This window comes from Pan paniscus, chromosome 15, assembly GCF_029289425.2.
Source record: "Pan paniscus chromosome 15, NHGRI_mPanPan1-v2.0_pri, whole genome shotgun sequence".
Classification (NCBI taxonomy): domain Eukaryota; kingdom Metazoa; phylum Chordata; class Mammalia; order Primates; family Hominidae; genus Pan; species Pan paniscus.
In genome coordinates, this window is record NC_073264.2 from 22,162,872 (window position 1) to 22,175,482 (window position 12,611).

At 46.8% G+C, this 12,611-nt stretch overlaps 1 non-coding gene across 1 annotated transcript; it reads right to left on the bottom strand.

The window, feature by feature from the left end:
• Nucleotides 1-202: 202 nt before the first annotated feature.
• TRNAY-GUA (transfer RNA tyrosine (anticodon GUA)) lies at nucleotides 203-296 on the bottom strand. Its single transcript has 2 exons — nucleotides 260-296; nucleotides 203-238 (listed from the first exon to the last, which is right to left on the bottom strand). It is a non-coding gene; the product is annotated as a tRNA-Tyr (tRNA).
• Nucleotides 297-12,611: the final 12,315 nt, after the last annotated feature.

A 12,611-nucleotide genomic window follows, 5' to 3' on the forward strand; every position in this document is an offset into this window, starting at 1 on the left:
GAAGAGTACCTGTCCCTGGACTGTGGGGAGAATGAGTGGGCTTATGGGCGTGTTTGCTGGCCACAGCGCAGGTGTGGAAACCAGGTGATCAGGAAAGGTTTCTCTGGGTTTTGACTGGGAGGGTGTGGGTGGATACTAGTTGGAGGCTGCAGGGCGTTTGACCAGGCACCAGGTGGCATTGCATGCAAAAGTATCAGGCACTTCCTTCGAGCCGGAATCGAACCAGCGACCTAAGGATGTCCGCAAATGTCTGTACAATCTACAGTCCTCCGCTCTACCAGCTGAGCTATCGAAGGGTGCGCGCTACAAGAGCTGGGTCACTGGACTTTCCGCAAATGGAGGAAGCCAAGTCCTTGGAACGCTGGAGTCAACACACTTAGAGTTGATTGGAACCCGCCTTAGAAGAGAACCTTGCGCTGGTTGCCACCTCGCACCTCTCAGGGTGGAGCAAATCCTCCGAGTGTGTTTTCCTCGCGTCCCAGAGCGCTGATAGCCACAATCCAGGACGGGAGGCTCTCGCCTGTGGCCTTCCTCCACCTGTGCATCTCCCTTTTTGCAAGTGAGGATGACAGCCCTCAGCGAAAGAAAACAAGAGGGTGAGAGGGCTCGGTCAGAGGGATGGGCGAGGTGGATGCGTGGATCCTGTGGGACAGGGGTTGCAGGAGGAGGAAAGAAGAACTCGGAAAGCTTCTGGGTGGGCGGCCGCTATCCGCAGACCAGCTTCAGGGTCTACTGGAAGTCCTTAAGCAGCCCTTTCCTAAAACTCTGGCCTTCCTACTCCCTTCCCGGCCAACATACACATGCCCCTTCTCCCGATGTGCCTCCGCCCTTTCCCCTACAGTGTCCTATGCTTGCTTTTTGGCGCATTCAAGTGTGCTAGAAGTGAGAGAGAGAACAAATGGGACTAGGTGAGAAGAACTCGCCCAGGGCTTGCAGATGCACTGTGATACCCTCCTTCCTCCCCAGCGCCCACCTGGGGCTTGGCTTCCCCCCTCTGCAAACTGACCAAGAACTCTTTTTTTTTTTTTCTCCCCCAGAGGCTTCCTCTTTCTGAAGTAGGGCAAGTATATTAGTCCGTTTTCATGCTGCGGATAAAGACATACCCGAGACTGGGATGAAAAAGAGGTTTAATTGGACTCACAGTTGCACATGCCTAGGGGGGCCTCAGAATCATGGCTGGAGGTGAAAGGCACTTCTTGTTCTTCTTCTTCTTCTTCTTTTTTTTTTTTTTTTTTTGAGATGGAGTTTCACTCTTGTTGCCCAGGCTGGAGTGCAATGGCGCGATCTCAGCTCACCGCAACCTCCGCCTCCCAGGTTCAAGCGATTCTGCCGCCTCAGCCTCCGGAGTAGCTAGGATTACAGGTATGCACCGCCATGCCCGGCTAATTTTGTATTTTTAGTAAAGACTTGGGGTTGCTCCATGTTGGCCAGGCTGGTCTTGAACTCCCGACCTTAGGTGATCCACCCTCCTCGGCCTCCCAAAGTGCTGGTATTACAGGCGTGAGCCACCGCTCCTGTCCAAGGCACTTCTTACATGGCAGAGGCAGGAGAAAATAAGAGAGAAGCAAAAGCAGAAACCCCTGGTAAACCCATCAGATCTTGTGAGACTTATTCACTATCCTGAGAATAGCACTGGAAAAACTGGCCCCCGTGATTCAATTATCTCCCCCTGGTCCCTCTCACAACACGTGGGAATTTTGGGAGATACAATTCAAGTTGAGATTTGGGTAGGGACACAGCCAAACCATATCATTCCACCCCTGGCCTCTCTAAATCTCACGTCCTCACATTTGAAAACCAATTATGTCTTCCCAACAGTCCCCCAAAGTCTTAACTCATTTCAGCGTTAACCCAAAAGTCCACAGTCCAAAGTCTTATCTAAGACAAGGAAAGTCCTTTCTGCCTATGAGCCTGTAAAATCAAAAGCAAGCCCGTTACTTCCTAGACACAATAGGGGTACAGGTATTGGATAAATACAGCCATTCCAAATGGGAGAAATTTGCCAAAACGAAGGAGTTACAGAGCCCGTGCAAGTCCGAAATCCAGCGGGGCTGTCAAATTTTAAAGCTTCAAAATGATCTCCTTTGACTTCAGGTCTCACATCCAGGTCACACTGATGCAAGAGGTGGATTCCCATGGTCTTAGGCAGCTCCACCCCTGTGTCTTTGCAGGATACAGCCTCTCTCCGAGCTGCTTTCCTGGGCTGGCCTTGAGGGTCTGCAGCTTTTCCAGGTGCACGGTGCAAGCTGTCAGTGGATCTACCATTCTGGGGTCTGGAGGATAGTGGCCCTCTTCTCACAGCTCCACTAGGCAATGCCCCAGTAGGGACTCTGTGTGGGGGCTCTGACCACACATTTCCCTTTCACATTGTCCTAGCAGAGGTTCTCCATGAGGGCCCCACCCCTGCAGCAAGCTTTTGCCTGGGCATCCAAGCGTTTCCATACATCTTCTGAAATCTAGGAGGAGGTTCCCAAGCCTCAATTCTTGACTTCTGTGCACCTGCAGGCTCAACACCACGTGGAAGCTGCCAAGGCTTGGGGCTTCCCCTCTGAAGCTACAGCCCAAGCTGTATGTTAGCCCCTTTCAGCCACAGGGGGAGCAGCTGGGACACAGAGCACGGAGTTCCTAGGCTGCACACAGCACTAGGACCCTGGGCCCGGCCCACGAAACCACTTTTTCCTCCTGGGCTTCTGGGCCTGTGATGGATGGGAGGGGCTGCCGTGGTGGTCTCTGACATGGCCTGGAGACATTTTCCCCACGGTCTTGGTTAACATTAGGCTCCTTGCTACTTATGCAAATTTCTGCAGCCAGTTTGAATTTCTCACCAGAAAATGGGTTTGGGTTTTTCTTTTCTATCACATAGTCAGGCTGCAAATTTTCCAAACTTTTATGTTCTGCTTCCTATATAAAACTGAACGCCGCCGGGCATGTTGGCTCACGCCTGTAATCCCAGCACTTTAGGAGGCTGAGGCGGGTGGATCACAAGGTCAGGAGATCAAGGCTAACACGGTGAAACCCCGTCTCTACTAAAAATACCAAAAAAAAATTTGCCGGGCGTGGTGGCCGTCGCCTGTAGTTCCAGCTACTCGGAAGGCTGAGACAGGAGAATGGTGTGAACCCAGGAGGCAGAACTTGCAGTGAGCCGATATCGTGCCACTGCACTCCAGCCTGGGAGACAGAGCAAGACTCCGTCTCAAAAAAAAAAAAAAAAAAAAAACTGAATGCCTTTAACATACCCAAGTCACCTCTTGAATGCTTTGCTGCTTAGAAATTTCTTCTGCCAGATACCCTAAATCATCTTACTCAAGTTCAAAGTTCCACAAATCTTTAGGGCAGAGGCAAAATGCTGTTAATTTCTTTGCTAAAACATAACAAGAATAATCTTTGCTCCAGTTCCCAACAAGTTCCTTATCTCCATCTGAGACCACCTCAGCCTGCATTTTATTATCCATATCACTATCAGCATTTTGGGTAAAGTCATTCAACAAGTCTCTAAGAAGTTCCAAACTTTCCCACATTTCCGTGTCTTCTTCTGAACCCTCCAAACTGTTCCAATCTATGCCTGTTACCCAGTTCCAAAGGCACTTCCGCATTTTTGGGTATCTTTTCAGCAATGCCGCACTCTACTGGTACCAATTTACTGTATTAGTCCATTTTCACGCTGCTGATAAAGACATAACCCAGACTGGGATGGAAAAGAGGTTTAATTGGACTTACAATTCCACATGGCTGGGGAGGCCTCAGAATCATGGTGGGAGGCAAAAGGCACTTCTTACATGACAGTGGCAGGAGAAAATGAAAGAGAAGCAGAGCAGAAACACCTGATAAACCCATCAGATCTCGTGAGACTTATTCACGAGAATAGCACAGGAAAGACTGGCCCCCATGATTCAATTACCTCCGCCTGGGTCCCTCCCACAACACGTTGGAATTTTGGGAGATACAATTCAAGTTGAGATTTGGGTGGGGACACAGCCAAACCATATCAGTAAGGTTCTGTGGGTTTCTTGGAAAAAAATAAATAAATAAACAAACAAAAAAAATGGTGGTAGAGGACAGAGGTGTGAGTTTCTCCTGACACCACGTCTTTGGCAAAGGTTTCAGATCCCATCTGGTGTATGCCCACCACCCCAAGACCACGGAGACACCCACCCCCCAGCTGAACACCTAGTGGGGGTACAGCAAGCCACCCCAAGGGACCTAGCGTCCATTGAGTTTAAGTCCACTCCCTGTCTTATGCTAAGTGGGTCTGAATGGCCAAAGGTGAGAGTCAGATGCATGAACACCCCTTGCTACTCTGTCATGTCCCAGACTGGAAAAGTGGGCATCTGGGGTTCACCCTCGCTTGTGCTGGTCACCGTAGCCCACTACCTGGCCCCCTTCTGCTTTTGCCCTCAAAACACCAAACTGAGGTTTCAGAGGACCTGTGCCTCCATGTCCCATCAGGAACATATCTAATGAAGACCTAAGGTGCTACCTTTGGTCCCTGTTCACTGGTCTCTGTTTTTGGTGTCATTGGAGACTGGGGTCTCTCTGCAGCTCCACAGCCATACAGTCGTCTCAGAGCACTGGTGAATCCACAGCTTGGCTCCTTTCCACTAGCAGTGAGAAGTGGGAAAGATTGACACAGCCGGGGGAACGTGAGGGGAATAGGCAGTGTTGGGGGAGACCGTCTGCTGCTTTCCAGAAGAAGAAGACACATACAGTCTCCAGTTTGAGACCCACAATGAAGCAGTTCTTGTGGCCATAGAGGGTAGGGGAGGGCAGGGACCCAGTCTTCAAAGGGCTTCAGAGGGCCATGCTCCCATGGACCACTGGGCTTAGAGTGCTCTCTGTGATAGGTTGCATCTGTACACCAAGTGTCTGATGCACATTTTTCTGAGATCTTGGGATGAGACCAAGGGACACTCATTGGCTTTCTTCTCTGCCCCATACCCACAAAACCCACTACATCTCCACAGATGTGAAGCTCCACTGGTTGGTGAAAGCCCAGTCCATTTTCTGCTCCATTCTCTCTGACTGGGCTTCAGCATATTTTTCTCAGAGGTAGGAGAGCCCAACTGTGCTGCTAGATCCTAGTGCAAAAGGTCCAAACTGCTCAGACCCACCAGGCAGTGGCCTTTCTAAGGAGGTGAATTTGTGTGCCGCTGTATGATGACAGATGTCACTCAAGTTTCACTTCTGTTTCCTGTCATAGACCAACAATCCCCAACTCTCCCAAGTCACTGAAGCTCTTTTCAGGCCTGCCATTTTGTACTTCCTTCCTGCTCTCACAGCCTCCTAAGTGGCAGGTGTTTTTGACATCTTTGAACTAAGCGGTGAGTGTTAGGTATTCTTACTCTTCCAGCAGGAGCCAAGCCCAGCTGTAGCAAAATAAAAAGATGTGAAGACTCAGGAAAGGTGAGGCTTGAGGGATTTAGGACAGGGGTGAGTGGGTAGACACACCATGTCCTCATCCCATGGGGCAACCTGACCTTGCCAATGGAGGTTCTTTGCCTTAGAAAATTCTCAGGGTGGCTGCTGTCTCCCCAAGTAGACACAACATAGCAAGGATGCGCATTTTCTGTCTGTATGAGTCTATACATTTCCGGCAAAGGAGAATGAGAGAGACACAGAGTGCTAGGGAGAAGGGGCAGAGACAGACAGAGAGAAATATACACAGACAGAGAGAGAAATTGTGAAAGAGAAAGAGAGAATGAGATAGAGACAGAGGTGAGGTAGTAATAGCCCAAGAAGGAAAAGAGGGGGAGAGGGTGAGTTCACGGATGGTATCATGGTTGTCCTCGACCCTACACTGTTGTCCTGAATGCTTGATGGTCTCCTGGGAGCTTGGCCTTCCAGGGTTTGCCAACCTGGTCAGGAGAGCTTGGTCACAGATGAATCCAGCTGTATTGCCAGATTCCCCAGCAGTGCTTAGGTCCAAAAGCACCCTGTGAATAAAAATGAAGCAGCCCTGAGATGGTAAGGGTTCGGATGGGGGATTGGCTGGGTCACAAAGAAGAAGTAAGGGGCACTTTGCACTGAAGTGTACTGGCAACAGCACAGGCATGGCAAGCTAGGTAATCTGGATAAGGCTTTGCTGGGTTTTGCCTGGGAGAGTGTGGCGACAGCAGGGCGTTTGACCAGGCAGAGGTGCAGCCAGGGAGCACTGGTGTGTGTACAAAAGACTCAGACACTCCCCTCAAGCAGGAATTGAACCAGCAACCTAAGGATGTCCACAGATGTGTACAGTCCTCCACTCTATCAGCTGATCTCTCAAAGAGTACACAAAGTTAGAGCTGGGTCACTGGACTTTCTGCAAATGGAGGACACCAAGTCCCTGGAATGCCAGAGGTCCAATATGTGTTGGGTTGGTTGGAACTTGCCTTGGAAGAGAACCCTGCGCTCTTGTTGCCCAGGCTGGAGTGCAATGGCACAATCTTGGCTTACTGCAACCTCCACCTCCCAGGTTCAAGCAATTCGCCTGCCTCAGCCTCCCAAGTAGCTGGGATTACAGGCATGTGCCGCCATGCCTGGCTAATTTTGTATTTTTAGTAGAGACTTGGGGTTTCTCCATGTTGGTCAGGCTGATCTCGAACTCCTGACCTCAGGTGATCTGCCTGCCTCGGCCTCCCAAAGTGCTGGGATTACAGGCGTGAGCTACTGTGCCCAGCCCGGAATAAAACAGTTTTACTTCTTCATTTAAACATGGATGGCTTCCATTTTTATTTTTTTGCGTTACTGTTCAAGAATCTCCACACATTGCTGATGATAGTGATGAAAGCAGATGTCCTTGCTTGTCCTAATCTCACAGGGAAATCATTCAGTCTTTCATCATTAAGTGTATTGTTAGCTGAAAGTTTTTCATAGGTGCCCTTTATCAGATTGAGAAAAGGCCCTTCTATTTCTAATTCGCTGAGTTTATATGAGAAGCGAATGTGTAGCGGGCATTGGTGGCTCATGTCTATAATCTCAGCGCTTTGGAAAACCAAGATGAGAGGATCACTTTAGCCCAGGAGTGCAAGACCAACGTGGGCAACAAAGTGAGAACCCGTCTTTATGAAAAATTTTAAAACATTATCAGGGCGCCAGGCGCAGTGGCTCACGCCTGTAATCCCAGCACTTTGGGAGGCCAAGGCGGGAGGATCACCTGAGGTCAGCAGTTCCAGACCAGCCCGGCCAACATGGTGAAACCCCATCTCTACTAAAAATACAAAAAAATTAGCCAGGTGTGGTGGTGGGAGCCTGTAATCCCAGCTACTCGGGAGGCTGAGGCAGGAGAATCACTTGAATTTGGGAGGCGGAGGTTGCAGTGAGATCGCACCTCTGCACTCCAGCCTGGGCAACAAAGAGCGAAACTCCATCTCAAAGAAAAAAAAAAACGAAAATAAAGAAAAAGATATTATCAGGGCATGGTGGCACACAGTGGTAGTCCCAGCTACTCAGGAGGCTGAGGCAGGAAGATCTCTTGAGCCTAAGAAGTTGAGGCTGTAGTGAGCTATGGTTGTGCCACTGCCCTTCAGCTTGGGGGACAGACGGAAACCCTCATCTCTAAAAATATAAGTAAGCAATAAATAAACGAATGTGAAATTTTGACAAATGTTTTGTCTACATCTTTTGATATAATCATGTTTTTCTTTTTAATATAATATAGTTTGTTAATATAATAAATTACATTGATTAATTTTGAATATCAAACCAAATTTGCTTTTCTGGGATAAATCCCCCTTGATTCTGATGTATCATTATTTTATATACTGTTGGATTCAACTCGCTGAAGTTATGTTAAACTTTTTGGCTTCCATGTTCTTAAGAGACACTGACCTGTAGTTTTCTTTCTTTTGAAGTATCTTTGTTTTTAATATCAGAATACACTGTCCTCATGTAAAGAGTTGAGAATTATTATCTCCTCTCCCGTTTTGCTGCAAGAAGTTGTGTAGAATTGTCATTATTCCTGAAACATTTATTAAAATTCACCAGTGAAGTTATCTGAGCTTGGTAAATACATCCCAGAGCATAAAAACTGAAGCAACTGGAGCTCCAGTGAGGCTAGAACTCACACCTTTGTTACAGCCTGGCGCATTAACCCTTGACTTGCTGACCTTACTATTTTACTCTTCTAGGAGACATCTTCATTTTGTTGATCCACAACCAAGAAAACTAACAGAAGGAAAAAGGAATAGATATTTGTCTCTAGGCTCAAGCAATTGCAACCCTCCTCCCAAAGTCATCATACAAGAAGACAAGGCCTCAGGCCAGACTAGGAATACAATCTGCATAAATGTTGTCTGGACAAAGCCCTTGCCTCCATCCCCCTCCTGATTTTTCCTGCATGGCATTTGTCAGAAAAAGGAATATCTGAAAGAACAGTGTTTAAAAGTGGCCCAAGATGGCTGCAGGTTGAGCATATAGGTAATAGAAACTCGACCTATGAACTAAAGCTGAACTCTAGCCTGAAAGGCTAAAGTTTGTCTTTTTTTGTCTTTTTTTTTTTTTTTTTTTTGAGACAGAGTCTTGCTCTGTTGCCCAGGCTGGAGTGCAGCGGCATGATTTCGGCTCACTGCAACCTGCTGCCTCCTAGGTTCAAGTGATCCTCCTGCCTCAGCCTCCCAAGTAGCTGGGACTATAGGCACACACCACCATGTCTGGCTACTTTTTGTATTTTTTTTTTTTTTTTTTTTTTTTTTTTTTAGCAGAGTCAGGGTTTTGCCATGTTGGGCAAGCTGGTCTCAAACTCCTGACCTCAGGTAACCACCTACGTCTGCTTCCCAAAGTTCTGGGATTACAGCTGCGAGCCACCACACCCAGCCATGTCAAATGTTTTCACTGATGTCTACTGATTGTAACCTTGCCTAGCAGATGAAGCACAAAGGCAGTGTCAACTGAAAAGTGACATAACAGGCACTTGAACTTAAAGAAGTCATGGTTAGATTTATTCTCAGCCAAGTTTGAGGAGTTATGCCTGAGAACACAGACTTAGAATAGACTTACAATAGGTCCTAAAGTAGTTTACATGAGGCACAGTATACTTAAATTTTCTAACGGGGATGTGTGTGGCACAGGAGGGAGAAGTGGTTAATGAAACAATGGTTACATTCTTGTGATTCTGATGAGTGCTCAGTGATGCCATACATAAGGTAGATATACAGTTGAGTGAGTAGGGAGAAAGGTTAAGCATCTTAGAGTCTGGTGGAGGAAGGGTGACTAATTCCATTCTGTCTTTGTTCTACATCTCACAAACAGGTTCATGACCAGTCCCTGTCAGTGAAATATTTAACAAACTCCAGTTACACAGGCAAGAGATTAGCTTTAGTTTATAGGCCTGGGTTTTATTACCCATATGCCCAACTGCAGCCATTGTGGGCCCATGTTAACATTTTATTTGAATTTTCCTTTTTCTAACAGCAAGATAACATCAGTCATTCCCCTCCAAATCCTAAGACGCGTACATACTCCTTTACTTGTTACCCTATCCCTATATATGTTAACCACACTTTTGGTTTGTCTGTGAATACCATCACTAAACTTCAGTCAAAATTGTAAAAATGTCACCTTTGCTTCACTGCCCCCTTCTTTGATTTTTTATTTAGAAAAAACATGTAAATACCGTGCCTCATGTAACCCACTCTGGGACACATTCTCAGTTTGCACTGTTTGTGTTCCAGGCTACGGTTCTCAATTTGGTTTGGGACAAAATTAATTTTGATTTCTTTAAGTCCATAGTGCCTATTATTTTAACCTTTTGGCTTGACACACTGGGGAAACATGGGCCCACTATGACTACTTTGTCTCTCCTGACCTGGAAAATTAGTATCAGTGCAGACTGCCTGAGACCTTCGCTAGACCCAGATTCCCCACCGCCAGCAATCTCCCCAGTTTCTCAGTAGAAGCTATGGGAAGAATGCAGCCGGTGAAACCACCTTTACAAAAATTATAACAGTGAAAGAAGTCTGATGTAACCAACTCCATCTTTTTTTTTTTTTCCGAGACGGAGTCTTGCTCTGTTGCCCAGGCTGGAGTGCAGTGGCGCAACCTCGGCTCGCTGCAACCTCCGCCTCCCGGGTTCAAGCGTTTCTCCTGCCTCAGCCTCCCAAGTATCTAGGATTACAGGCGTGCACCACCACGCCCGGCTAATTTTTGTATTTTTTAGTAGAGATGGGTGTTCACCATGTTGGCCAGGCTGGTCTCCACCTATTGACCTCAAGTGATCTGCCCGCCTTGGCCTCCCAAAGTGCTGGGATTACAGGCGTGAGCCACCGTGCCCGGCTACCAACTCGATCTTGATTCTAACCTCCAAGCTTCCTTTGCTCATTTCTGGGCGTATGCCAAGCAAACCACGGGAGGAATTTAGTTTGTAGTTTAACTTTCAGACAAACATGACAACAGCCCCTTCATGAAGCAAACCCCCTCCTTGCTTGGGGGTCAGACCTTCTTTGTAAAAGCAACAACTTAGCCCACAGTATTAGAAATTATGGCTCAGGAGTCATATAGCCAGAGGCCACAAGATCCTAACCTCCTCAATTGCTCCTATAGATAACATTATTATTGTAAAAATCTAAGATTGCTGTTCTAGGTATTTTTCAGACTCTGCATTCCGAATGGATCAGCTGGCGTCACCGAGATCGGTAAACTGGCCCCCTCTCAGGAACTGACTCAGTGAAAGAAGGCAAGCTCCGACTCCCTATGATTTTATCTCTGACCTAACTAATCAGCATTCCCCTGCCTGCCCAAATGTTGCGGGACTTTTCTTTAGTTGAGCTCAAGACAGGGTTCTTTGTCCCACGGCCACGAAAATTCAGGCTCGCAGACAATTGGAATGGTGAGTAAGACAGGGTTTTACTGGGTGAAAAAGGAAGAAAAGGGGGACTCTGCTGGGCCAGAGTCCCTGCTAGAGCACTTGCCGCCCAGGCTTTCAAATCCCAGGCTCCTCCCAGGAAGAGATGGGGCCAGGCTCCTCCTCGCTGCGAATGGCACTAACTTCCCGAGGTTCCACCCCAGTGCGCATTCGTCCCAGTGCACAGGCTGGTCGGGGAGTCTGCGGGGACCCCCTTCCACCTGGCTGTCTCACAACTATCCTTGAAAAACCCTAGCCTCGACTGGACGCGGTGGCTCACGCCTGTAATCCCAGCACTTTGGGAGGCAGAGGCAGGCGGATCACGAGGTCAGGAGTTCGAGACCATCCTGGCTAAAACAGTGAAACCCCGTCTCTACTAAAAATACAAAAAATGTGCCGGGCGTGGTGGCGGGGATCTGTAGTCCCAGCTACTCGGGAGGCTGAGGCAGGAGAATGGCATGAGCCCGGGAGGCGGAGATTGCAGTGAGCCGAGATCGCGCCTCTGCACTCCAGCCTGGGTGACAGAGCAAGACTCCGTCTCAAAAAAAGAAAAACCCTAGCCTCTGAATTTTCGGGGAGGCTGATAGGAGTAATAACAAAGCTCCAGTCTTCCATTCTTCCATTTAGTTGGCTCTGCATTTACTAAACTCTTCATTGCAATAACACTGTCTCAGTAAATCAGCTTTTCTGGGCAGGGGCAAGATGAACCCATTAGGCAATTATGCTGGTGCTGGGAGCAGCATCTCTGTCCCATCTTTTCTATAAGCTCTGTCACAAAGAAGCTAATACTTTTAGAATATGTACCTCAAGTTAGCCTCTGAGGGTTGAAAATGAATGATTTTTAAGCCAAACTAATTTTAAGCACCCACAACCGACTGAATGGACTCCTGGGATTAAAGGTGTGAGCCACCACGCCCAGCCTCACCTGGATAATTTTTTAAAAACATTTTTTGTAGAAATGGAGCTTTGCTATGTTGGCCAGGCTTGGCATAATTATTTTATAAATTGTATATACATATGTATAATTGTGTGTACTAGTAATAGTGAAATTTGACATTTTAAAAAGCAATACAATTTACAACAGAGTAATTAAATATAAAATACTTAGGAATAAAATATGTCCAAGACTTGTACACTGAAAAAAAATGCTAAGAGAAATGAAAGGAAACCTAAATACATCAAGAGACATTTCATATTTGTGCATGAACAGACTCAATATTGTTAAGATATTAGTTATCCCTAAATTTATTTATAGATTTAATCTAATTACAATAAAAATCCCAAAAGGGTTTGTTTTTTTTTTAAAGAAATTGACAGGCTAATTCCAAAATTCATATGCAAATTCAAAGACAGCATGCCCAAAACATCTTTGGAAAAAGCAAAGTTGGAAGACTCACTCTGCCCGACTTATTTATATTTTATTGTATTTATTATAAAACTGCTATAATTAAGACAGTGTCATACTGGCATTAAGAAATTTAAAACAATAGATCAATAGAGCAGGAGTACAGAGATAAAACCACATACATATTGTTAATTGACTATTGCCAAAGCTTCAAGGGCAATTCAGTGGAGAAAGGTAGTTTTCTCAGCAAACTTTAGAAAAATCACAACAACAAATTTTTTTTTTTTGAGACGGAGTCTCACTCTGTTGCCCAGGCTGAAGTGCAGTGGTGTAATCTTGGTTCACTGCAACTTCCCCCTCCTGGGTTCAAGCGATTCTCCTGCCTCAGCCTCCCAAGTAGCTGGGACTACTGTTGCGTGCCACCATGCCCGGCTAATTAAGAAAAGATTCTTG